We start from the raw sequence: 27,435 nt of genomic DNA on the forward strand, positions 1-27,435 counted from the left end.
CTTCCGCTTGTTAAACATCGGAGGCACCGACGGACAGGTCAGTAACCTATAGGTGGATTCTCTTTCCCCTACTTAGCCAGTTCTTGCTTAATAAGAGATTGGTATGATCTCTGCCTGAAGACACAGGATTAGAGGGAGCCTGGGTGGCGCCATTATCCCTTTAAGGTTCAGTTTATAAGCGCCCCAGATAGGCATTCTCATGGCACTTAGCAGTACCTTTTGCTTATGTGAATTTACCCTATCGTAGCCAGTGTGCTTTTTATAAGTGTTTAAGGGCAATTTTGAATGTGGGTTAGTATGTGGGTTGACAGTGGGTTACTAACACACGTTTGTTGGGTTAATGTGTGGACTAATTAGAGTGGGCACTGCAGAGCTGTGCACTTACAGTGTCCTTTTTTCCACACGACAGAGCGGGGCCTCATACTCCCGAGCGGTTGCCGGGTGAGGTTAGGTCTTCACCCACACAAGGCTGGGTGAGTATTCACTGCGAGGAAATGCCTCCAGTGGATCAAAGCTAATATGTTTTTGGTATAAATGCTGAATGTAAATTATTCATGCAGGTGTGTTTGTAAATACAGTCACTGTGTACCTTTGCGGATGTGTGTGTTACTGAATGTTGTCATAAAACATTCTTGTCTTTTAGGAAGGAGACAGTCTTCTTTCTTTCCAGTGGGCATCCGAACATGGTTAACTCCTGGTAGCTATGTAACTTTTCTCAGTACATTTATTGTTCTGTGTCACCTTACACATCACTTTTAATTGCAGTAGCTTCTTCCAACATCCAAGGTCCTGAAGAAAGCCGGGGCAATGCCCCTTTGGCTGAAACATGTCGACCGTACTGCACAGCGCCATAAGGTAGTCTTACTACCAGGCGAGGTTTTAATCCTTGACACACTGACGTTTCTCATAGTCTATGTAGTCAATTTTATTTTCACCTTCACTAGAGCACTGCACTTCCATTTATTCCATCTTAGCACAGACAATAAGGCTAAGACTACTGACATTCACTCCCACACCGGCAATACATGGTCGGTTGTGGTTTTTGAATGATCAACAAACTCTAACATGACGTTAACTCCACCATAAAGGTGGGCTGATGGGATTTTTTCAAGCCTATGTCTTTGACATCAATCGCTCATACACACACCTCATTTTTCCACGGTTTCTTGGTATGGCGACACACCATCTTCTAGACCTGGTCTGCTCTCTTGGGTGTTTTTTGTCCTGATAGTAGGGGTACGAGTAGACAGGTCATTAAATATTCCCCTTGACCCTCCATACACATTTTTGTTTTTGTTATCCTCTAGTTTATTGTCTTAAAAGTTTCTTTACTTCAAAATGAGAAACAGAGAGACAACAACAATTTATTTAGAAAAGGATATAATTAGGATATAGTTAGATCTTTAAACTACTACCCCTGATATTCAATTTTTTTTATTTATTATATGAGGGGAGTACAAAACCTTTTCTAGAAGCCAGTAGAAATCCCCGCCTAACTTGATGAGCCATCCATATTACCCCAAGCCAACAACAACTCATCTGCCGCTTGAACTGATCTTATGTTGTACATTTTATTGTTGTGCATGATCTTTAATGCGGCTGGGAACTTAAGCTGAGCGGAGGCACCTAACTGCTTAAAGGCATCTAGTCTCCTCCCCAACTCCCATTGTTTATCGAGAGTTACCCTAGAAAGATCTGACCTTACTTGGAAAGTGTAGCCTTTTCCTCTCAAGGACTTCTGTTTAAGGGCCTGGCTGAGGATCATCTCCTTAATGGAGTAAGTGTGAAAGTTGACTAGGATTTTCCTAGGTTTTGTTCTCTGCGGACGTTTCCTAAAAGGATCCCTATGGATTCTTTTGATGTCCGTACTCAGACTTTCCACTGTCTGTTCAAGATATAGAGAATCTTTTAAGAGCATAATCATATACTGTTTTATATGAGAGCCCTCACTCTCTTCGGGAACATTAAGAATTTGAAGATTATTACGCCACGCATTATTCTCTAATGTCTCCACTCTCTCAGAGAGGGTAAGCTCCTCTTTTTTAAGGTACACAATGTTTGTCTTGGCCTGGTCTAGATATATTAAGAGTCCCGCCACAGTTTCTTCTAAAGCCGTAGTGCTGGAGTTTAGACCATCAATCTTGTTATCGAGGGACTCACAAAAGTTCCTTATTTCTGACTGGTTGGCTGCGGAAACCTCAAACCCCTTTTTTATGTCCAAAGACAAAGATACCAACATGAATTGTAGTGAGATCTCAACCGAGGTAGAAATAGTCTCACGTTGTGGGCCAGTTGCCAATGAAGCCAACACATCTTGTAAAACTTCCCCCGAGTCTGATAGGTCTAAATCAGCTAGAGTCTCTGGAACCTGTACTGGCTGTTGCTGTAAATCACTCTGGTCTGCCTGATCCACGGTCCTGTTTTCGGCTTCTATTCCATTTTTCAACTCCTGTGTAGGATCCGAAGCCATATTGTCAGAAGACATATTGTCCTGACCAGTTAAGTTGCCCTCTGAGTCAGTTAGAGATAGAGGGTCAAGAGCAAAAACTGGGGCATGCAAAAAGGGAATATTAAGCTCAGACAACGGAAGCTCTTTCGCTAAGTCAAGAACTTGAGGAACCACCTTAAAACAAGATCTTAATGAAGGCGTAATTTTCACATTTGTGCTTGAGCCCAAAATAGCAGCTTTAACGACTTTTGCTGCCTTGCCCTCCTTTGAGCGCTTGGCTTTAACTTCTGCATTTAAAAAAGAGGAGGATTTACTCTTATTTCTGACCTCCACCTCAACAGAACTGTGACCCAACCCTTGTGACCAAGTATTAGCGCCCTTAGTTGTCACTAATGGAGATACTCTCCTCGTTTACTTCATGTAACCCAATCTGGAATTTGACCCACAAATCAGGCACAGAACCCTTCCCCTTTACGCCTCCAGTAGCAGCCAGCCGTAAGTTTTTGGTTATTAAAGAGAGGTCAGTAACCCCCTCAGTATGAACTTCTCGTACCTTAGGACAATTCTTCAGTTTGCGCCACGTTTTCCTTTCTTCCGTAATTCTGGACCCGCTTTCGGTGAAACTAAGCAAACCAGAACGTCTTGCGCTCCCCCTGGAAAGGGGCGACCATTCGGTCCCCCCGAACGTATGGTAGAGTACCCCGATCCCCCCGGGAAGCCATCTTGGACGGGAGGCGAGTCTCGGCTGGTATGCCCGAAGCGGCGTAGCCGGGGCGCGCCTTTTTCCCGCCCTAGAGTGGGCTGGCCTAGACACTGACGCGGCCGGCCACGCCCTCGGAGGCAGGCGGGGGCGGGTTTACGCCCGCCCCGAAGACGGATAAAAGGAGCAGAAGCCAAGAAAGCATCCTCTTGTTCCTGTGCTCTGAAGCTGCACCTCCCCGCTGCACGTGAGCTCGAGACGGAACGAAGAGCCAATTTTGAGCGTTGTAATCTTTCTTTTGTCTTACAGATATCCCGTCTGAGAATGCCCAAGAAAGTCGGAAAGCGGGTCGGTACCGAGCAGATGCTCCGCATGCTCATGAAGGAGATCGCCGATTTGAAGCAAAAGGTGGCGGCTAAGGACGGGGAGGGAGGACCGAAACGGCCTTTGCAGGGAGCAGGCCCCGGTGGAAGAAGCAAGAGGCCCAGAAGGGGGGCACTCGGGGAGGAAACTCCGGTTCCCGATACCCCACTTGAAGAGCCAATCCCGGTGCCGAAAGAGGGGAATCCAATCCCTGTGGTGGTCACCCCCGTGAACAGGGAGGATATGCCCCCCGAGTTAGCGGCACAATTGGCAGCGTGGTTGGGAAAAGATAGCGAGGGCGCCACGGCTGACGACGCCCGGGCAGTAATGAGGCAACTGCGGGAATCCAGGGAGGCTGCGAAGGCACCATCCTCGGTTAACACATCAGGCCCAGGTTCGGTGGCGGATGCAGCGTCTGGTTCAGGTAAGCGGCCATTGCCGATTGCGGGGGAGGGGTCTGTACCTTCACGAAGGGAAAAGGTGGCTCAGCATGTTCCACTGGAAACTAAGGAAAAGATTTGGGCGAATAAGTACGTGAACATTTTCTCTTTGCTTACCGATCATTACGAGATGGAGCATGTAAAGAGCCAAAAGGAGCTCATGCATCCGAGTGTTTGGCGCGCAAAAATGGCCGCCTTTAAGGTTGACGAGAACATTGGTACTTGGGGCAGAGCGTGGGGCATTTTTACCTCCATTATGGGCGAGCGCAGGCCCGAGTTGCTGACCGAGTTACCTATTTATCAATCACGTATCATGGAGTATTCTGTAGCATATGGGGGCAATCAGTGGTTCTGCTATGACAATTTGTTTAGAAAAGCTAAGGAACACGACCCATTTTTGACCTGGGATTGTTATGACTCCGTGTCATGGCAAAAAATGGAGAGTACAGGAATGTTGAAGGTACCATTGTTAGGGAGTAACGGGGGGGAATCTTCCCGCCAGAACTCCGGGACACCCTTTCGGACGGGTACAGGTAACGAGTACCACTCGAAGCCGAGTGGCAACACAGGTAAAAGAGGGATCTGTTGGAATTTTAACAGAGGGAAATGTACGAGGCCCCAGGGGTCATGCAAATTCAAACATGAGTGTGGGGGGTGTGGGCAGCCATCCCATCCGGAGTCCATGTGCAGAGCCAAAACGGGTGATAATGGTGGTAAGGGAGGCGCCAAACAGGTCTGATATAGTCCGAGGGGCGCCTTTACCTACCCCGATTGATACCATGGCAATGATTCCTTGGCTCAACGAATACCCGGATCATGCTTCCGCTGGGGTGTTGCGAAACGGGTTCTCATATGGTTTCCGCATCCCAGTGGGGGATTTTCAGGGTGTAGCAAACTGTAAGAATCAACTGTCCGTCTTGCAGCACGCGGCGGTGGTACAGGTAAAGATTGGGAAAGAGGTGGCTCGAGGTCGTGTCGCCGGTCCATTCGATTTGCCACTTTGTTCCCCTCTAGGGGTGGTCCCCAAGAAGGACCCGGGTGAGTTTCGGCTGATACATAACTTGTCAGCTCCACGTGGTCTTTCCGTGAATGACGCGATAGACCCGGAAGTGTGTTCGGTGCGGTACGCATCTTTCGATGAGGCCGTAGCCATGTTGAATCGCCTGGGGCCCGGGACGCTGATGGCAAAATCAGACATCGAGTCAGCGTTCCGGTTGCTCCCGGCACACTCAGATGATCAGCGTCTCCTTGGTTTTCAGTTTCAGGGTCGCTATTACATGGATAGATGTATGCCAATGGGGTGCTCGATTTCCTGTGCCTATTTCGAGAAGTTCAGTTGTTTCCTGCAGTGGGTATTCACAAGGAAGACAGGTTTTCAACATGTTATGCACTATCTCGATGACTTTCTGTTTTTGGGGGCAGCCGGGGATCCTGAGTGTGGACAGGCTTTACATGAATTATGTGTCCTAATGAATCAATTTGGTGTGCCATTGGCGCCAGGTAAGACTGTGGGTCCCTCGACCTTGATCGAGTTTCTGGGGATCGAGCTCGACTCGGTAGAAGGTTGTTTTCGATTACCCAAGGAAAAAGTGTTGAAATTCAGGTTATCCCTGGACACATGTATTCGTGCAACAAAAGTAAACCTGCATCAATTGCAACAGGTGGTGGGTCAGTTGAATTTTGCCCTGAGAGTGATGCCAATGGCGCGCCCCTTTTCCCGCTCGATTGCACAAGCCATGGTCGGCCTGAAGGAAGGACATCACCGCACGAGACTCTCGGCCGAGGTTCGCCAGGACATGCGCATTTGGTTGGCATTTCTGGCGGATTTCAATGGTCGAATTGTCTGGAACAAACCAGCGGTGTCCTCCGAGGAGCTGGGGCTTTGGACAGATTCGGCGGGGAGTATAGGTTTTGGTGCCATATTTGGTACACAATGGTCGGCTCAAAAATGGCCGTCATGGTGGCACGAATGCGGGTTGACAAGTAACATTGCTTTTCTTGAACTTTTTCCTATTTTGGTGGCCCTGAAAACGTGGCCCGGGGGGTTCCGTGATCACTCTGTGGTGTTCTGGTCTGATAACATGACCGTGGTTGAGTGTATCAATAATCAGGCAGCACGATGCAAATTGATTCTGAGACTGCTTAAGGAAATTGTGTTGTTATGTATGCAACTGAATGTACTGTTTAGGGCAAGACATGTGCCGGGGGTAATGAACCAAGCGGCTGATGCGCTTTCTCGTTTCCGTATGCAGGCCTTCTGGGGTTTTCTGCCCACAGCGGACCCGGTGGCGGCACCCTTTCCCGAAGCTCTCTGGTCTCTCGGTGCCCCGAACTACAAAACCTCGTGGGAGAGAGCTTAGCACCCAGGACGAGGAAGGCATATGAAGGGGCGTTCCGTTCCTATTGGGCCTTTTTGGGTACTGCTAGTTGGGAGCTTTGGGGTCAGGAAGAGTTTGTAGTGAAATTTCTGCTCTCTTTACGTCAGGCAGGCAAATCAGTAGCTACGGCCCAGAGGCATCGGGCCGCCATTTCCTTTATGGCAAAGGCTCATGGGATCCAGGACCCGACAGCGTCTTTCGTTGTGCAGAAAGCGCTACGTGGGTGGCAACGCCTTGAGGGTCACAGAGTAGATGAGAGGCACCCGATAGGTCTGGATAGGCTGACCCTGTTATTATCTGTGCTCCCGGCAACGTGTTCATCCCAGTATGAAGCAGTGTTGTTCCGAGCTGCATTTGCACTAGCATTCCATGGGGCTATGCGGGTAAGCGAATTAGTGGCAAGGAACAAGCGGGATACGATGGGGGGACTGTGCCGAGAGCACATTCAGGTCAGGGGGGAGACGATGACGGTCTCATTTGTTAGGTCCAAATCCGATCAGGGAGCAATCGGGGACTGCGTAATCATTCAGAGGATCCCCGGGTCTTCCATGTGCCTTGTGGTATGCGTGAAGGAATATTTGGCGCAGAGGGTTGCAGCATGGGGGGGGGCCTTGTTGAGACACGCTGACGCCACCCCACTGACGAGGTTTCAGTTCCAGAGGGTGCTTGCGATGTCGATTTCGGCCGCGGGCTTGAACCCCGGCGAGTTCGGGACCCATTCCTTTCGGATAGGGGCTGCTACTGAGGCTACAGCCAGGGGTCTGAGTGTAGAACAAGTAAAACGTGTGGGGCGTTGGTCCTCGAATTGTTATAAAAGGTATGTGCGGTTGCACATGTTGTGAAGCTATAATGATATACTCACGCTTCCTGTTTTTGTTTGGTTTTCAGTTACGCAAGCTTACGAAGCGGGGCGGACTGTACAGTCGACCCGACTCCTGGGGACCAGCGGTCAGAAATTACCGTTTGCGAAAAAGGAGGTGTGGGTCGTGGGCCACTCATATGTGAGGCGTGCCGCGGACGTATTCAATGCAGGTGATATGATTCACGTGGCTGGGGAATACGGGTACAGGGTGTCCTTCTACGGAAAGGGCGGGCTCTGTATTGACCAGTTTCAATCCTTTTTTGAGGGTTTGTTAGAGCGGACAAGGTCACCGCCGTCTATAATCATAGTCCATCTTGGGGGTAACGATCTGGTGGCCACTGGTAGACGACTTCTTCTTGAGGCAATGCTTTCCACAGTAAGTTGGTTGGCAAGAAGAGTTCCAGGGTGCACGATTGCATGGTCCCATATGATCCCACGGAAAGTGTGGCGGGGGGCTATTTCGGTTTCTGCTCTGAATCATTCAGTAAGGAAAATAAATAACAAAGTGAGTAGATTGTTTCGTTCAAGTACACTACATTCTGTTTCGCATGGTTGTATCAAAGGGGACAGTATGTATTTGGGGGACGGGGTTTCATTTGTCCCGGGTGGGGAATGAGTTACTCATAGGAGACCTCATAGCTTGGTTGAAGGGTTTAAAACATGACCTTTAGGCAGGAGTGGGGGGTCCGGATAGCCGGTCAACTATCCGGCCTGTGGCGGTAAGGTCATGATCGGTGAGCAGTAATTGGAAGATCCCTAAGGGGGGGCGTCAACCATTACGGATGGGAGCGCTCGGGGGAGGTGGCCAATTGGCCCCTCAACGGGGAGGCGGTCCCGTCTAAGGATAGGCCGCCGGAAGGAAAGGAAAGGTGGTCAAGGCCCCTTCCTGGATAGGAGGGGCTACGGGCCCTCCTGGGGAATTTCCCGGGGCCAGGACATCTGCGACGGCAGATGGGTAAGTTGTGTGGGGTGCGGGAGGGGGTTTACGCTACCTTTTAGACACCTCACACGAGTCCTCGAACGACCGTTAAATGGCGTCGAGTTCATTGGGGCCCCCGTCAAGTCCAAGGGAAATTGGTAGATGCACTTGAGGTACGCCTCTGTGCGGTCGCTCCTCTCACAAGTGAGGGTGGTATTTCTGGTTTAGGGATCTGACACCGGTTACGACCTTGCCGTTGGCCCTTAACGTTAGGATGTACAATTTCAAGTCAAATGTTTTGTAGGATGCTAGTTCGGCTAGGAGAACCTTTGTATTAGAGATCTGTTAAGGTTAGCCAAACATCGTAATGTGGAAATGAAATTGTACATAATATGAAACTGTTATTTTTATGTTTTGATTTTGTTTCATATTTTAATAAATACGGCCGGGAAGGGTAACTCCCTTCCCGCCTTCCAAAAGTTCAAGAACTGTTTCCGGTTTCCCAATTCTTGGGGATTGTGTTGAGAGGGGGTGGCGGGTATCTCAGCCATATGGAAAGGGGCGACCATTCGGTCCCCCCGAACGTATGGTGGAGTACCCCGATCCCCCCGGGAAGCCATCTTGGGCGGGAGGCGAGTCTCGGCTGGTATGCCCAAAGCGGCGTAGCCGGGGCGCGCCTTTTTCCCGCCCTAGAGTGGGCTGGCCTAGACACTGACGCGGCCGGCCACGCCCTCAGAGGCAGGCGGGGGCGGGTTTACGCCCGCCCCGAAGACGGATAAAAGGAGCAGAAGCCAAGAAAGCATCCTCTTGTTCCTGTGCTCTGAAGCTGCACCTCCCCGCTGCACGTGAGCTCGAGACGGAACGAAGAGCCAATTTTGACCCACCCACCAGCCCCTGAGGACAGCGAGTTGTTTTGAATACAGTTTTGATATAGTATCTCTTTTTTCTTACAGGTTGTGAAGTTTGTCGTGAAATTTTGAATATGCAATAAAGAATGGTTATTTTCAGTATGTTTTGCAAATAAAGTAATTTTGCACTAGGATTGATCAGTATTTATGCTTGTAATAAGTTATGTTTGTTTTGTAATCTTAGTAAGTAGGTAGAATTGTCGTATTTATTTTGGTCGGGCGGTAAGGTCATGATCGGTGAGCAGTAATTGGAAGATCCCTATGGGGGGGCGTCACCCATTACGGATGGGAGCGCTCGGGGCAGGTGGCCAATTGGCCCCTCAACGGGGAGGCGGTCCCGTCTAAGGATAGGCCACCGGAAGGAAAGGAAAGGTGGTCAAGGCCCCTTCCTGGATAGGAGGGGCTACGGGCCCTCCTGGGGAATTTCCCGGGGCCAGGACATCTGCGACGGCAGATGGGTAAGTTGTGTGGGGTGCGGAGGGGGTTTACGCTACCTTTTAGACACCTCACACGAGTCCTCGAACGACCGTTAAATGGCGTCGAGTTCATTGGGGCCCCCGTCAAGTCCAAGGGAAATTGGTAGATGCACTTGAGGTACGCCTCTGTGCGGTCGCTCCTCTCACAAGTGAGGGTGGTATTTCTGGTTTAGGGATCTGACACCGGTTACGACCTTGCCGTTGACCCTTAACGTTAGGATGTACAATTTCAAGTCAAATGTTTTGTAGGATGCTAGTTCGGCTAGGAGAACCTTTGTATTAGAGATCTGTTAAGGTTAGCCAAACATCGTAATGTGGAAATGAAATTGTACATAATATGAAACTGTTATTTTAATGTTTTGATTTTGTTTCATATTTTAATAAATACGGCCGGGAAGGGTAACTCCCTTCCCGCCTTCCAAAAGTTCAAGAACTGTTTCCGGTTTCCCAATTCTTGGGGATTGTGTTGAGAGGGGGTGGCGGGTATCTCAGCCATACTGCTCTGTGCTCATCTTAGCAGTACAATCTTCATCAATACCTTAGGTTCATTACATCAGAATCACTATTTCGGAGCAGACTTAAAACCTGGTTATTCTCTAACATTTAGACCCCGCTGTACCCCTTTAGGTTGATTGTTGTCCGCAGTGCCGGGACACCCCTGTCGGGGGTAGCCGTGCACTTTATAAACTCCAAAATAATAAAATAATAACTAACAATCAGTCTGTTGCCCTTGAAGCTACGTACAACTATCGTTGCCAACACCCTCCACGGAGCCTCAAGTAACTTGCAGCAGGCTCCGGATCCGCCTCCCCTTCGAAGCTCCGGGCGGCCCAGCCCCAATGCAGCAGACCTTGCTGCTGTCTCTGCAGCAAACGCGTCGAAACTGCCTCCTCGAAACACATGGAGGATCAGGCTGGAGACGCTAATGCTGGAAACCGCCCCGTGAGCGAGGGCGGGTCCGAATGAAGCTGCCACCGCTCTGCTCTGCTTCGACCGCTGACCGCTGAACGTCGATCCTGTAAAACAAACGGACACGAAACAAACAGCATGCCCCGGACGATCCTACGGCGAAAAGAAAGCCCCAAAGAAGACAAGTAGTGGAAATGTTTTCTTCGCTAATCTTATCCCTTAGTAACTCGATTCATGCATGATAAAAATACAGACACTATGAGCGCCCGATCCCGGAGCATTGCAGCAGCTAACTTGCTGCAGCCATGTTTCCCCCCGGCCACAGGCAAGTCATTCTGGGTGCCCATGGTCTTGCAGAACCAAGCTAGGAGGGTTTTGAGGATGCAGCTGCCAAGGGGTTGATGGTGTATGACTTTTGGGTACCATTCCAACGTGATCGGAAAGCTCCGTGTCCACGTCCTTGCCCAACTTGGGCAGCTTCCGCAGGACAGTAGCTGGGGCGTGGCTAGTGTGGTTAAAAACCCATTACATAGCCACGAAAGGGGCAAAAGGCAAAATGGTAGTGAGGTGTCACTGAGAGGCCCAAGGAAGTGGCTGTAGCCCGCGAGTCCTTGATGTGAGGATTCACCGGTTAGCCACTGTAGTTTCCTCCAGACAACAAGTTAGTTTCCCGTTTTACACGGGCCAATGTTTCGTTCCCTTGCTCCTCTGAGAAGCTGAGAAATTCTAGGGGGAATCGGGAATATTAAACAGAAAACTGCTGAGACTGTATATAGTTCACCTCCCTAAGATGGCCGCGCAATGTCCCGTTAAGAGCAACCTGGGTGGTGCGCCCTCTAGCGGGTATCGGGAAGTCCCGCGCTTCAAACTGTGCACTTCAACAAAGATTCCGTTCGAGCCGCTGTTCCTTGCCGCCGCTCCTCGTCAGAAATTCATGACGGGAGTAGTCGGGTTGAGGAATGGTAGAGAGAGTTTAGAGATAGAAGCAGAGTATCTCAGAGACTATTTGTGAATAGATATGGGCGAATTTTGCGAATCTCGCGTTCGCGAATTTTGCGGATTTGCGAACTCGCAATCCGCAAAATCTGCGAATTCCCGCGAATTTGCGGATTTTTTTTTTTATGTTCGCACGGGTTTCTGCAAGTTCGCGAGGGTTTTGTACAATTTCGCAAATTGCGAAATTGTACAAAACGCGTGCGAACTTGCAGAAACCCGTGCGAACACAATGTGCCCAGTAGGGTATGTGCCTCTTGTGTGAATAAAAGGTCAGAGAAAGATCAGTTCAGCAGATGAAGAGAAAGAAGCTCGGGTATTGCGCTCGTGAAAGTCAAGGATGCAAAGCCTATCCAGCATCACAGCTGATTTTCCACGGTAGATTTGGGAAGAAGGCACACTTGTCCAGCCTCGACGACGCTCACGATTGTTTTTGGGCTAATGAATGAGTCACTGAATTTGAGCATCAACTAGTTCGAGCGACCATGTGTGTGTTACTATGCAATCGCCCGAAGGGCGCAGGGGTCCCTTGAGTGAGCTGCAGACCTGACCTGTGCCCAGCCATGCAACTATTTTACAATGGCGCCAGCAAGCTGCCAGCGCCGTTGTAAAATAGTTACAAAGTTAGCTTGCACAGGAAGCACTGAGATAAAATAAAGCAGCACCTGCTTTGTTTTATCTAGTGTTTCCTGTGCAAGCTAACTTTGTAACTATTTTACAACGGCGCTGGCAGCTTGCTGGCGCCATTGTAAAATAGTTGCATGAGTGGGGGTTCAACTTTTGAACCCGTTACGTTCGCAGATTTTTTTTTGCGGATTTTGCGGGAAATCCGCAAAATTCGCGGATTGCGGATTTCCCAAAAATCCGCAAAATCCGCGAGCGTAACGGATTTCCCGCTCACACCTATTTGTGAACAGTAAATTTTCCCGCAGTGCGCTCTCACAGTCCAGAGAGGCAACAGCGTTTTGACAGAATTCTCAGTGGTTCTGGGTTCAGACTGCCCTACATTCAGAAGGGGCAAGAGATTGATCAGCAAGCACGACATAGCAAGTTCCAGAGAAATTCCTGAACATTGTAGGACTCGACTACAAGGAGTAGAACCTTCAGTTCTGGAGAAGAGGTTGCAGAATTCGACAAGTAAGGTGTTAACTCTCTTAATAACAAAAGTCTTCGAGTACAAGAAACTTAATTTTAAACTTCCCACACGGATTGTCCCTGGACATTCCCCTTGCGCTTCCCCTCTTCTTTCCTCCCCCATTCTTCCTTCCTATTTCCGTTTTGCGCGCTTCGGAAAAGTCTTGAAGGAACAATTCCTTGAACTACATTACCGAATTCCAACCTTCTAACAGAACCCACAAGACCACGTCTGGCAGAAGGCTTCACAGGTATTAGTTCAGTCAGAGAGAGAGAGAGTAGAAGGGCTTCTTCGAGGTAGAGAGTCTAATGTTTGTGTATTTCTTCACAGCAAGAAGCTCAGCCAGATATTTATCAACATAATAGAAGAGGGGCAAATACCTTGGCTAGAACTGGTAGGACAAGTTTTGTTTACCTTTAAGAAAAGACTGCTTAGTGAAGAAAGGTTTGTGGTATATTCTCTTTCTCCCCCTCTTCTGTGTATTAGGCACCTCCAGAGTAGACGCCACGAAGTAATAGCAGTCTCTCGAAGATACACGTGTCAGTCGGAGCTAAGGTATTCTCTTCTCTGTCCAATTCCCCTTTCCCTTCTGCTGGTGGTCTTGCTCTAGAAAGCGAGGGTACTGGTGGAGGGGTGATTGGGACATTCATCACTACTGCCCCCGCGAAGAGTTGGAGCACCAGAGCCTCGTTACAGATTGAAGTGCCCACGTATTTTTCTTCGCCTGGGCAGTATGGCTGAAGGAATGGATTTGAAGGAACTAGGCGCGATATTAGTAGGAATTCAAAGGGATTTGGGAGCCGTTCGGGAGGAAAATCAGAGTTTAAAATTAGAGTTAGTGGCCTCCCGTCAGGAGACAAGACTATTAGCACAAAAGGTGGATGGGTTAGCTATGGGAAATCCAGTACAGAGTTCCGCAGTCCCTGGTCCTAGTGGAGTAACTACTGACCCTAAGTCCGTAGCTCAGGTAATCCATTCCGTATCTCCTTTGATTCCTTTGGCTGCCCCAGAAAGGTTTACCGGGGATCCTCAAAAGGCCCAATATTTTTTGACCCAGTGCTCCCTCCACTTCATGTGCCGCCCCACCCTTTTCCCAGATGCTCAATTTAGAGTAGCGTTTATTTTGTCATATTTGAGTGGGGATGCCGCCAATTGGACCATGCCCTTGGTTAGTGAGGATGATCCTTTGCTTTGTGACTTTACTAAATTTAAGGCTGAGTTTCTCAGAATTTTTGATCGGAGAAGGATTTCTCAGGCCACCGATAATGAATTGTTGGAGCTGGGTCAGGGGTCTAAAGATCTAATTACTTACCTTACGCAGTTTAACAAATTGATCCTGGAGACCAGCTGGCCAGAGGAAAAGAGAGCAGCCCTATTCTATCGTGGCTTAAGAGACAAAATCAAGGATACGTTGACTCAGATTCCCAATAGACCCACAGAACTATCAGCTTTGGTGGATTTGGTGCTAGAATTGGATTTTAGCAATTCTGAACGTGAGGGTGAAAAGAAGACAGATTGGAAGATGAATTTCCCTCATTTTGATAGAGCAAAGATTGAGAAAGTATCAGGCGGAAACTCTGAAGCGGAGCCAATGCAGATAGGAACAGTTTGTGGTCCATTGAGCAAAGAAGAAAAGGAACAAAGGAGGTTAAAGAAGTTGTGCTTATATTGTGGTGCTTCAGGCCATTTTGTCAAGGAGTGCATCAAGAGGCCTAAGACTCCGTTTAAGGGAAACAAGGTGAACCATTAGTAGGCGGAGTCGCTCTGGTGGTGAAGGAAGACAAGACGACTCCTGAACCTCACCTAATTTTGAATACTCTCCAAACTATGACACCTCACGTGATTCTCCATGTGACTATGCAATTTCGTGAACATCAAATATTAGGAGTGGCCATCATGCTGGACTCTGGTGCCACTGCAAATTTTTGTGATATACGATATGGTAGACAGATGGGAATTAGAGCAATTGAGAAAGACCGTCCAGAGCCCGTGCGTGCTGTAGATGGTACCAATCTGACTTCTGGTCCAATTACTAGTCACACGGAGGAATTGGAAATAACTCAAGTGGATGGTCATCGTGAGGTGTTACAATTTAACTTAATCAACGCTCTACAATTCCAACTGATTCTCGGATTGCCTTGGTTAGCCCTTCATAATCCGACCATAGACTGGGAAAGTCGAACAGTCCGTCTGCATTCGAAATTTTGCTTATCCCACTGTTATGGTCCTAAGACACTGGTGGAAGAACCCACACAATCTATGCGGTTGTCTTTTGGAGGTCAATCCATTGGAGCGGTAACTACTGAAGAAATTCCACCAGAGTATCGTGACTTAGAGACAGTATTCAGTGAACAGGAAGCAGATTTGTTACCACCACACCGTGCTTGTGATTGCACCATTGATTTGGAACCCGGAGCAATTCTCCCTTGTAGCCGGATTTATGCCCTTACGGAAGCCGAAAACGAGCATCTAAAGGAATACCTGGATCGATATCTTGCAAACTGCTTTATTAGACCTTCCCAGTCTCCAGTATCTTCGCTGCTGTTCTTTATTCCGAAGAAGCAAGAAGGAAGTTTGAAAACTTGTATAGATTATCGAGCATTAAATCAGATCACCATTAAAAATAGATACCCGTTACCGTTGATTTCTGTCTTGCTGGATCAAATAAAGGAAGCTCAAATTTTTACCAAACCTGATTTGCAAGGAGCGTATCACTTGGTCCGCATGAAGGAAGGGCATGAATGGAAGACCGCTTTTCGAACCAAGTTCGGTCTTTTTAATACTGTGTCATGCCATTCGGTCTTTGTAATGCTCCTGCGGTGTTCCAACATTTCATCAATGACATCCTGAGTGATTTGATTGATAAGATTGCGATCATCTATTTGGATGATATTTTAATTTACTCTCAAAACACTCAGGAACACACTCGGCATGTGCGGATGGTCTTGGAGCAATTGCAAGCTAACCATCTCTTTGTAAAACTGGAAAAGTGTGTATTCCATGCTTCCAAGGTGGAGTTTTGGGGATTTGTTATTTCTCCTCAGGGAGTTACTATGGATCCTGGAAAGGTGAAAGCAGTGGAGGACTGGCCGGCACCCAAGAATGCTAAGGAAATTCAAAGATTTTTGGGCTTTGCCAATTTTTACCGACAATTTATTCAGGGATTTTCTTAGTTGATCACCCCAATCACAGGTCTTCTGAAGAAAGGAGTAAAATTTGAATGGGCTACCGAGACTAATACAGCTTTTTTAGTTCTGAAGAAAAAATTTGTATCAGCTCCCATTCTCTTGCATGCAGATCCTGCTGAACCTTTTTACGTGGAAGCTGATGCTTCGGATCAGGCTATTGGGGGAGTTCTTTCTCAGCGCCACCCAGCAACTGGACAACTTCATCCAGTGGCTTATCGTTCAAGGAAATTTAATTCTGCTGAAGTGAACTACACCATCACTGAAAAAGAGTTATTAGCAGTGAAAGATGCCTTTGAGGATTGGAGACATTACTTGCTAGGAGCTCGGCATACTGTTACAGTCTTTTCAGATCACAAAAACTTACAGTTCCTAAAAACTGCCAAAACCTTGACACCTCGACAGCTGCGTTGGTCTCTTTATTTTGCGGATTTTGATTTTGTGATTACCTATCGACCCGGTCCTAAGAATGGGAAAGCGGACGCACTGTCCCGGTTGCATACTGAAGAATCCGAACATACTGTAGAAGCTAAACCAATCATTCCTGAAGCCAAGATAGTGTGTGCACTTTCTTTACATAATTTCCAGGAAGAGGTTCGTAAGGGTTTAACTACAGAGGAAATTCAGCAGTGGGTCTAACAAGGAGAACAAAGACAGTGTCGGCATCAGCTACCTTATTTTAAAGTAGCTTTATATCTTCCTACAATCAGACTTCAGGAAAAAGCATTACGGAGCTGCCATGATCATCCGCTGGCTGGTCACAAAGGAATTGTTAAGACCCAAGAGTTGGTGCAGCGTTATTTTTGGTGGCCTGGGATGTCCGACCAGATCAAGAGATATGTTCTGTCTTGTGAGTCTTGTGCTCAAAGTAAACCTAGTAGACAGGCTCCACAGGGTTTATTGCAGCCCCTGCCCACTCCATCTTATCCATGGCATACTATTTCCTTGGATCTCATAGTAGATCTGCCGTTAAGTAAAGGATTGAATACTATATTGGTGATAGTAGATACCTTCACCAAAATGAGTAATTTCATCCCAATGTCAGGCACTCCAACCGCGGTTGATTTGGCTCGAGTTTTCAGTGGGAATATTGTAAAAATTCATGGTGTCCCCAAGATTGTGGTTTCAGATCGTGGACCCCAATTTATTTTTCACTTCTGGCGGGCTTTTCTGAAAGGGTTGGGGATTGAGAGTAGATTGTCCACCAGCTATCACCCTGAATCAGACGGGCAGACAGAAAGGATAAATCAGGAATTAGAACAGTACCTGAGGCTGTTTTTGATGGATCAAGGTGGGGAGTGGTCGGAAAAATTGTGGATGGCTGAGTTTGCTTGCAATAATGCGAAGAGTGCATCAACTGGTTACTCTCCATTTTATTTAAACTTTGGCCGGCATCCAAACTTCTTAGTCACACAGGAAGAGTTAGGTGTGCCAGCAGCAAAGAGAGCCCTCACAGATCTGAGTTCATTGCATAAATCGGCAGAGCAAAATCTGGAAAAAGCTAAATCCTCCTATAAAAGATTTGGAGATACACATAGACAAAAGTCCCCACAGTACCAGGAAGGAGATCAGGTATGGTTGTCCACTAGGAATCTACATTTGAAGGGTAACAGGAAGTTCCAACCAAGATTTGTGGGTCCGTATACTGTAGACAAGGTGTTAGGACCAGTTACTGTGCGATTGAAACTACCGGCCAAGATTGGGGTGCATCCAGTTTTCCATGTGTCCTTATTGAAAAAAGATCCAATCACCCATGCAACTAAATAAACCTCCTGACCCACTTAACATTCAAGGACATACTGAGTATGAGGTCAAGGATATTTTAGATTCCAAGTACCAGAAAGGGAAATTGAAATACTTACTAGATTGGAAGGGGTTTGGCCCAGAAGAGAGGTCCTGGGAACCTGTTAATAATATCCATGCCCCTCAACTGCTAAAACGCTTTCATTCCAGATTTCCACACAAACCAGGACCGATGACTCGGTCCTTGAGAGGGGGTACTGTCAGGATTCACCGGTTAGCCACTGTAGTTTCCTCAAGACAACAAGTTAGTTTCCCTGCTATGCCCCGTTTTACACGGGCCAATGTTTGGTTCCCTTGCTCCTCTGAGAAGCTGAGAAATTCTAGGGGGAATCGGGAATATTAAACAGAAAACTGCTGAGACTGTATATAGTTCACCTCCCTAAGATGGCCGCGCAATGTCCCGTTAAGAGCAACCTGGGTGGTGCGCCCTCTAGTGGTTATCGGAAAGTTGTGCGCTTCAAACTGCGCACTTCAACAAAGATTCCGTTCGAGCAGCTGTTCCTTGCCACCGCTCCGCGTCAGAAATTCATGACGGGAGTAGTCGGGTTGAGGAATGGTAGAGAGAGTTTAGAGATAGAAGCAGAGTATCTCAGAGACTATTTGTGAACAGTAAATTTTCCCGCAGTGCGCTCTCACAGTCCAGAGAGGCAACAGCGTTTTGACAGAATTCTCCGTGGTTCTGGGTTCAGACTGCCCTACATTCAGAAGGTTTAGAGAGGAAAGTGCCAGCAAGGGATTTATTCAAAAGCTAAAGTTATGCAGTGTGATGCAGTCTATATTATTAAGACTTGGCAACTGAGTGAAGCAGTCACTGCTCTTTGTGTTATTGTCTGTTTCCAGACTCCATAGAAACTACCACACTAGCCCTATAGAGGTCGAACAATTGAAACAGTTGTCAACACTAAATGTGATTCTGCAATCCCTGTATAAAAAACTTGCCTATAATTTCTTTATAATAGGCGACTTGTGCCACACTCAGTCACCTATTATAAAAAACTGACGTCGCTGCTCAACTGTAAGAAGTTATTACAGTTGAGGTGTGATTTCACAATGCCTGTTGCCACAGCTAATAACCGATGGGAAAGGCAGGTCAGGTCACAGAGCAGCTATTTAAAGAAGAAACATTTCTTTTTTTACTTCTGTTCTTTTTTTCCTAAGCTCTTCTTAGGTAATTATGGAAAAGTTAGACTCTTTCTACATGTGTCCAAATATTCTGTGCCACTGCACCTTTTATAAAAATAACAAATGATTTTTATGAAACTGACTCTAATATATTTTTGCTAAAAACATCTAACAGATTTTTTATGTGTTTAATTTTGTATTAGAGATTCTACTTTTTTATTCTTCATGTTGGCAAAAATGCTTCCTCTTTTATATGAAAGAGCTATGCACCAAGAATTTAAGTGGTTTGCTGGAAAGATGATGGTGTGACCATATATTATAAAGGACAAAGTACCTACTGCCATACGTAATAAGGATATTGGAAGTCACCTCTGAGTTCCTTAACCTTATAAATGAACCTGGCCTTTGGTCTCATTCCTCTATATGAAGTATATAAAAAAGTGATGGATGGAATACTTGAATTAATCTCAGCCACTGGTAATGACTCGAGGCCGCATCACTGTTCATTGTTATTTTGCACACCATGTCACCTCAGTTTGGATCCAGCCATATGCAAATAAGTCTTGACCGAGCTCAAATGGAAGCAGTCCAGACCAAACTACCAGGCCAGGCCCTCCATTAACCAGAACACAAGCAACCAAAAACCAGTTTCTCCCTTCATAGGCCTTGAATTAATGACTTGAGCTCCATCCCAGTCCATCATAATTTTGCACACCATGCCTTCTCAGTTTCAATCCATCCATACGCAAATTAGTCTTGACCTTGTTCCATTGGCAACAGTCCTGCCTGAACAGCATTTGTCTATAAGGTCATTGAACTCCTCTGTGGCTTTTAACTTCCTTCTAATAGAAGGCAGGTGGTACTTAATCTCATATATATTATAAAGAAACCCACTTCTGCATTTGCGAAGACCAAAGCATTAAAACTACAAATAAGTTATAACATATAGAGAAAATAGAAGTAAAAAGAATTAAATATTAAGGTCATTAAAGATTTGCCAGTCAATCTTCAAATCCTTAGGAAACATCCTTTATAAATCTCTGGAAGACGGGCAATCGTATTATGGGTTCATGCCATTTAGGTATGGATTTTCCTTCACAAGGTTGCATGGTTATTACATTATATTGCAGAATATTTTACACTTGTTTTCTACTCAGTCAGATGGAGATAATAAGAAGTGAATTCTTTATTTTTAGGACCAATAGTTTGCAGAGAATATATTTACCCACTGCGAAATAATCATGTTATGGATGCTACAACATTTGAAATCACTTTTGTTTGAGGTTTTATTGAAGTAGATACACTTTTTTCTTTTGTAATATTGCCTTGATGCTGGCAAGATAGGACATCTTTTAACTATGGAGGGCCACCAGTGTACCGACAGTGGCTAAGTGGGAGACCAATAGATTGATACATGAGGGCTGAGCAGAAGATATACAAGGCCAGAGCATGCTAGGGCAAATTTACAAAGACCAGGGGCACTTGACAAGGCCTGATGGAGAACATGAACTGGGTGACCAATATATGACTCCCCAAATGGGATTTGCACAAATCAAAGGGGGCCTATATGCACTGCGATAGCCCCTAGGCATCAAGGTGCTTTTTTTCATACACCCCCACACACTAATTTAAAATTTAAAATATTTCTAGAGCGCGGCGTACACCTTGCGGTTTCTTGGTGCTAGGGGGTTCGGCAACTGAGGGAAAAAACCAGAAAGAGAGATAAGAGGAGATATAAGAGGGTTTAAGTGGGGAAGGCCTGGCTGAAGAGGAACGTTTTCAGATCTCTACGGAAGGGGAGATACTGAGTGGCAGAGCGGAGGTGGTCAGGGAGTGAGTTCCAAAAAGTTGGGGCCAGGGTGGAAAAGTTGGCCCCGCCCCACTTTTTGCGTGTGAAGCGAGGGATCTGAAGGAGGGACTTGGAGGAAGACCGAAGTTCTCTTGCAGGTACATAAGGATTGATTAATGAAGAGATGAAAGCGGGGGCAGTGCCCTGTCGGGCCTGGAAGACCATGCAGCCGATCTTAAAGAGGGAACGTTCTTTTACAGGGAGCCAGTGAAGCTCCCTGAGAAAGGGGGTGGAATGGTGATAACGAGGGAGGCCGTATACCAGCCGGGCTGCCTGGTTCTGGATAGTCTGGAGTCTATGCAAGCTGTACGCGGGGATGCCATGGTAAAGAGCGTTTGCGTAGTCCAGTCGCGATATCACCAGTGCGGCCATGATGATCTTAAGTGCCTGGGGGGAAAAGAAGCGGGAAACAGTGCGGATAGTGCGGAGAGTGAGGAAACAGGAGGATACCACGGAACTAATTTGTGAATGGAGGGTGAGCTGGTTGTTTATTTTCACACCGAGTGTTTTGACCGTGGTGGAGGGGGTCGGTGCGGGACCAAGAGAGGGGGGCCAGAAGAGAGAGTTCCAGGGGCTGGATGGACCACCAGTGAGAACCAGCTCGGTTTTATCCGGGTTCAGCTTGAGGTGGTTGTGGTTCATCCAGTCCCTGATGAATGTCATAGTTGACTGGAAGTTAGAGACAGAGAGAGGAGAGGGGGACAGATCAAAGATGAGCTGGAGATCATCCGCGTAGTTATAGACGGTGACCTCCAGCTGCTGGAGTGCGAAGATGAGAGGAAAGATGTAAAGGTTGAAAAGTAAGGGGGAGAGAGAGGATCCCTGGGGAACACCACAGGTGACAGGGAGGGGAGTGGCCGTGAAGTCGCCTAGCCGGACCGCCTCAGTGCGGTCCCTCAGAAAGGAGGAGAGCCAAACCAGAGCTGATCCCCCGATGCCGGCCGCATTGACACGGGTAAGTAAGATGGTATGGTCCACCGTGTCAAAGGCGGCGGAGAGATCAAGGAGGACCAGTGCCTGGTGTTTGTTCTCATCCCTGCCCTTTCTGAGTTTGTCTAAGACTGGGACCACGACTGATTCTGTCGAATGCCGGGGACGGAACCCGGCTTGGCGGGATGCCAGAGCCCCATTTGCCTCAACATGGGCGCTAAGTGCCGCGGTGACGTGGCGTTCCATCACCCTGCCCAGAAAGGGTAGCAGGGAGATGGGGCGGTAGTTGGCCGAGATGGAAGGATCAGCGCCAGGTTTTTTCAGGATGGGCACTATGGTAGCTGCCTTTAGCGCAGAGGGCACTACGCCCTGTGTCAGGGAGCTGTTGAGGAAGGCAATGGGGGGGTCAGGGCAGCCGGAGTAAATTTGCTGCAGGACTCGTGCCGGGCAGACGTCCGCGGGAGACCCCGACTTCACTTTGGGGAGTATCTTCAGAAAAGAGTCCTGAGTGAGGGGGGGAATGGAGGTAAGAGGGCATTGAACGGAAGGGGGGGGAGGGATCGACGTAGGCAGACGAGGGCGGTGGAATGTTGGCCTTAATGGTAGCTATTTTGTCTAAGAAGTAGGTGTTAAGTTGGTCGCAGAGAGGCTGGGAGGGAGGGACATGGGGCGAGGTTCGGTCAGAGAATGCCAGGTCATTCACTATGCCGAAGATTTCCCTGGGTTTGTTTTCTGCAGAAGTTAGAAGTTTCCCAGAAGGAAGGAAGAAGTTTCCCAGAGTAGTGAAAATCATTGCTGGACTTATCATTGAACTATCAAGTCTGGGTTTGCCAGTGCCTCCCTGTATTGTTGGGTGGAGGGGAGCTTATTGTAAGGGGGTCTTTTCTGTTACTGCATGTAATGTTAATAACCACGAATAGAAAGACTTTTTAAAAGAAAAAGAAAAAGAAAAAAACAAATGTTTTGTGAAAGGGCACAAACTGTATCAGTGATGTAAATCACTGTATATAACCACACAATTCCCGGGGAAGTCCTGGGGGAGAGAACCAGAGGCATGGGGCGCTAGGAGCAGGCAGCCTCCAACATCAAATGTTCGACAATGATCGAGGAGGAGAGGAGCACACACCTAGGTGCAGACACAGGAGTTGCACCTTGAGGCAAGTTTGACTACAGGGGTCTTCCTTCCCTCATCCTTCTATGGGGCATGCAGTTCACTGTCCTAAGGCCTAAATAACACAAGCCATTCCCCAGTGGAGTGTGGCATAGGTCATCCCACAAAGTGGTACCTTCTCACCACAAATTAGTAAGAACGGAGCCCCCTTTTTTCTATAGGTCCTGATGACTGCCAAGGATCCAACTGGGCCAATCGGCAGAAACATGTCAACCATACAAGTCACAGTGGGGGATAATAAAATCTCCATTACACTATTCACTTGTTTTTATTACCATATAGCTACCAGTCACATTAAAACTCATTTGGCATCAATAATGGCTTTTTAATCCCACTCACTCTTTCACGGGCCCCCACTTAGCTTAGAAGTGCATCCCTGTCGTCAGGTGTATGCCTGCCCTCTACCAAACCAAGTTTCTAGAGGCCGATGCCCACACTCACAATTTAACACTCAAGTACCTTGGTCTCTAGACTGGGAGCAGCCCAATTTGTGTTAAACATGTAAATCACTGTCTCTTGATTAAGGATAACAGTTAATATTCCAAGTTTAACTGTAACATAGGACCTCTGTAACTCAATAAGGGTAAGTGAACGCTATTATAGATAGAGCTGCAATAGGCTTTGGAGACATGCACTACGGAACTCACTCATCCAACGCCAACACATTGGCATGCATAGGAAGATGGTATACTCATACAATGAACAATCTGACAGTTAGTCATAGAGTGAGCAATCACAAAAACTTAAAAAAGAATCTGGACTCAGTCATAGAAAGGCCACAATAACCTACCTTTCTCCATTCCATTTGGAATTACCATGATATGGGGTGAGTAAGCTGACAATGATACATGGACACTCAGGCTTGACCGCAAGATATGTTATATAACACAGTTCTTTTACAAAATACGCCAGGCATTCCTTGCAGATGTATGTGTTTGTGTTTGTGGGTTTGCTTAAGGAATGCCCCCTATGAAACTGACTTAGGAAAGACCATGGACAGTATAGTAGGAGTGTTATTGTGTTGCATGTTGAGGTTTTCACAGTGATTGTGACCCGAAAGGGTTGCGGTGGCAGGAGGGTGATTGTGACCTGCCGGCCAAATGTGTGAGCGTGGGGTGATTTTTGGATGCAGAATGTATCACAGTGGGAGTGGTGGTCATCTGAACCCCTCCAAATCAGTGTCAGGTGTATAATTTAGCCTGCCTTGACTCTTGGCAGATCACTTGCTGAAAAGGACATAAATGTACTTTCCAGGGTAATAGCGGACTGTTAGAGGGGTTCCTGTTTCCTTGTCTTCATGTACCTATGTCTCAATATAGTTATCGCGGGCCTTCCTACGTAACAGCATGTGGGTTTCCTAAAATACTGCATGTAAATGTATAGTACAAACATCTCTAACTATTAGCCTCTTAGCCAATTAAATCCTTGTGGGCAAATTGTATGTTTATTTGATGCCCGTTCACTGCTTACAGGGGAGTGCATTTGAACATTCCCTTAAAGTAAGTATGGTTGATATCTCTGTAAAATGAAAATGTTCCCTACAGAGGTGTTTTATATGGTGGGGAAAAGTTTGTGACCTTCCAACCTAACCCAAATGAATTAGTTTATATCATGGATAATCCTTGCAGAGTTCTCTCTCAGGGTTAGGTTGGCTCAATCTTATAAACCCCACGTAGCCCATGTGGCCTAGGGCAGTGTTGCAGTGTAGAGGCTTACTTATGGGACCCCTATGATGAATTTATAGATTCAGACAGAGAAAACTGACATGTAGAGCAATAAAAAGATAATCAAACATATGCACCTCTATAAAAATAGATCAGTAGAACAAAGAATAACTCTGCTGTCTCTAACCAATGAGAGGTAGCTCTGCTGTCTGCATCATGTGAGGGGTAGCTCTGATGTCAGTGATAACTGAGGAGTAGATTTGTTGCTAGAGATTAGCCAGATAAGCAAGAGATTGTTATGCCAAAGGTGATGGGTAGCTCTGTGGAAAGTGAAGACTAACTTTGCTGTCTGTGGCAGTAAGTGGTAGTTCTGCTGTCTGTGACAAGTGAGAGATAGCTCTGCTGTCCATAATGAATGATAACCTGAGCATGGGATGGCTCTGTTGTTAGTGACCCAACTGGCCTCTGGATGGATGACAGTGTATTCCTTGAGTTGGTAAGGGTGTGCTATCAGCACTCTGCCCAGGAGACCCTTTGCATCTGAGAGGATAGATGCTGGATGGGTCTTAGAAGTCCTGCTTGTTGAAGGAACCCTTTTCAGACCTGATTCTGGTCCAGTATGAATTGTAGAGTAGTCTTATAAAATCTTTGAAGGTCCAGAAAATGGCCCGGACCTTCAGACCTCGACACAAATACTGAAAGTGAGATTGGGAGCAGGGGCATCCCACTCAGATTGAATCCCAACCCCCCCCAACAAAAACCCAGCAGCAGTAAAGGCTATGCTATGTTCCAAAGGCAGGAGGGACAGGTTTCTCTATCTTTCACTCAAAGTGGATTCTTTAGCTAAAAGGCACATATCATGAAAGTGCTCACACAGGGCTTCGCAATCAAAATCTCAGCTGTTCCTCCCGGTTCCAGCTGGATTCCAGCTCCAGGGCTCTCGAGGACAGTGAAGAGACAGGCATTGGAGTCCAGCAATTTGTTCTTCCTCTAGAAGGTGGCTGTTTCTCCATGTCTAGACAAGCATAGAGGGAATGGATGGTATCATTTGTGTTCTTGGTTATGAAGGCTTCAGGGAACTACAGGCTGGTGATTGATTTAAAGGAGGGGAGCAACCACTATGTGGACTTCAACAGATCTTGCTGCCCACATTTAAAGTGGACTTCTTAGCAATGCTTACCCTCACATACCCATCTGGGATTGTCAGCGGCAATTTCTGTGAGTCTACCTGGGAGGTTATCACTGGTAGTTCCAGTTTCTGCCTTTTGGTTTTAAGTCTTACTCCCAATGGTCTTCAAGCATCTGGCTTCTGTAATGAGACTGTGTGATGATCAAGCCTTATCTGGACAACCTTCTGGACTTAGCACCATGTAGGGAACAGGCTCGGAGATACGTTGCAGATAGTTCAAATTTGTCGAGCCCAAGGCAACCTCATCCATTAACCCCTTCGATGCTGATGACGAGCTCAGCTCGTCATCACCCACGGGTGGTGTGTGCTGATGACGAGCTGAGCTCGTCATCTAACGCGGTAATTCGAAAATAGGTCTGCATCATGTGAGGGGTAGCTCTGATGTCAGTGATAACTGAGGAGTAGATTTGTTGCTAGAGATTAGCCAGATAAGCAAGAGATTGTTATGCCAAAGGTGATGGGTAGCTCTGTGGAAAGTGAAGACTAACTTTGCTGTCTGTGGCAGTAAGTGGTAGTTCTGCTGTCTGTGACAAGTGAGAGATAGCTCTGCTGTCCATAATTAATGATAACCTGAGCATGGGATGGCTCTGTTGTTAGTGACCCAACTGGCCTCTGGATGGATGACAGTGTATTCCTTGAGTTGGTAAGGGTGTGCTATCAGCACTCTGCCCAGGAGACCCTTTGCATCTGAGAGGATAGATGCTGGATGGGTCTTAGAAGTCCTGCTTGTTGAAGGAACCCTTTTCAGACCTGATTCTGGTCCAGTATGAATTGTAGAGTAGTCTTATAAAATCTTTGAAGGTCCAGAAAATGGCCCGGACCTTCAGACCTCGACACAAATACTGAAAGTGAGATTGGGAGCAGGGGCATCCCACTCAGATTGAATCCCAACCCCCCCAACAAAAACCCAGCAGCAGTAAAGGCTATGCTATGTTCCAAAGGCAGGAGGGACAGGTTTCTCTATCTTTCACTCAAAGTGGATTCTTTAGCTAAAAGGCACATATCATGAAAGTGCTCACACAGGGCTTCGCAATCAAAATCTCAGCTGTTCCTCCCGGTTCCAGCTGGATTCCAGCTCCAGGGCTCTCGAGGACAGTGAAGAGACAGGCATTGGAGTCCAGCAATTTGTTCTTCCTCTAGAAGGTGGCTGTTTCTCCATGTCTAGACAAGCATAGAGGGAATGGATGGTATCATTTGTGTTCTTGGTTATGAAGGCTTCAGGGAACTACAGGCTGGTGATTGATTTAAAGGAGGGGAGCAACCACTATGTGGACTTCAACAGATCTTGCTGCCCACATTTAAAGTGGACTTCTTAGCAATGCTTACCCTCACATACCCATCTGGGATTGTCAGCGGCAATTTCTGTGAGTCTACCTGGGAGGTTATCACTGGTAGTTCCAGTTTCTGCCTTTTGGTTTTAAGTCTTACTCCCAATGGTCTTCAAGCATCTGGCTTCTGTAATGAGACTGTGTGATGATCAAGCCTTATCTGGACAACCTTCTGGACTTAGCACCATGTAGGGAACAGGCTCGGAGATACGTTGCAGATAGTTCAAATTTGTCGAGCCCAAGGCAACCTCATCCATTAACCCCTTCGATGCTGATGACGAGCTCAGCTCGTCATCACCCACGGGTGGTGTGTGCTGATGACGAGCTGAACTCGTCATCTAACGCAGTAATTAGAAAATAGGTCTGCATCATGTGAGGGGTAGCTCTGATGTCAGTGATAACTGAGGAGTAGATTTGTTGCTAGAGATTAGCCAGATAAGCAAGAGATTGTTATGCCAAAGGTGATGGGTAGCTCTGTGGAAAGTGAAGACTAACTTTGCTGTCTGTGGCAGTAAGTGGTAGTTCTGCTGTCTGTGACAAGTGAGAGATAGCTCTGCTGTCCATAATTAATGATAACCTGAGCATGGGATGGCTCTGTTGTTAGTGACCCAACTGGCCTCTGGATGGATGACAGTGTATTCCTTGAGTTGGTAAGGGTGTGC

The 27,435-nt window shown here is 47.0% G+C and overlaps 1 protein-coding gene across 1 annotated transcript in view; it reads right to left on the reverse strand.

The window, feature by feature from the left end:
• LOC147727391 (coiled-coil domain-containing protein 171-like) overlaps nucleotides 1–27,435 on the reverse strand; it is a 1,936,181-nt gene that overhangs the window by 437,834 nt on the left and 1,470,912 nt on the right. The window lies entirely within an intron of this gene.

Source organism: Lissotriton vulgaris, chromosome 3_1, assembly GCF_964263255.1.
Source record: "Lissotriton vulgaris chromosome 3_1, aLisVul1.2, whole genome shotgun sequence".
In the NCBI taxonomy this organism is placed as follows: domain Eukaryota; kingdom Metazoa; phylum Chordata; class Amphibia; order Caudata; family Salamandridae; genus Lissotriton; species Lissotriton vulgaris.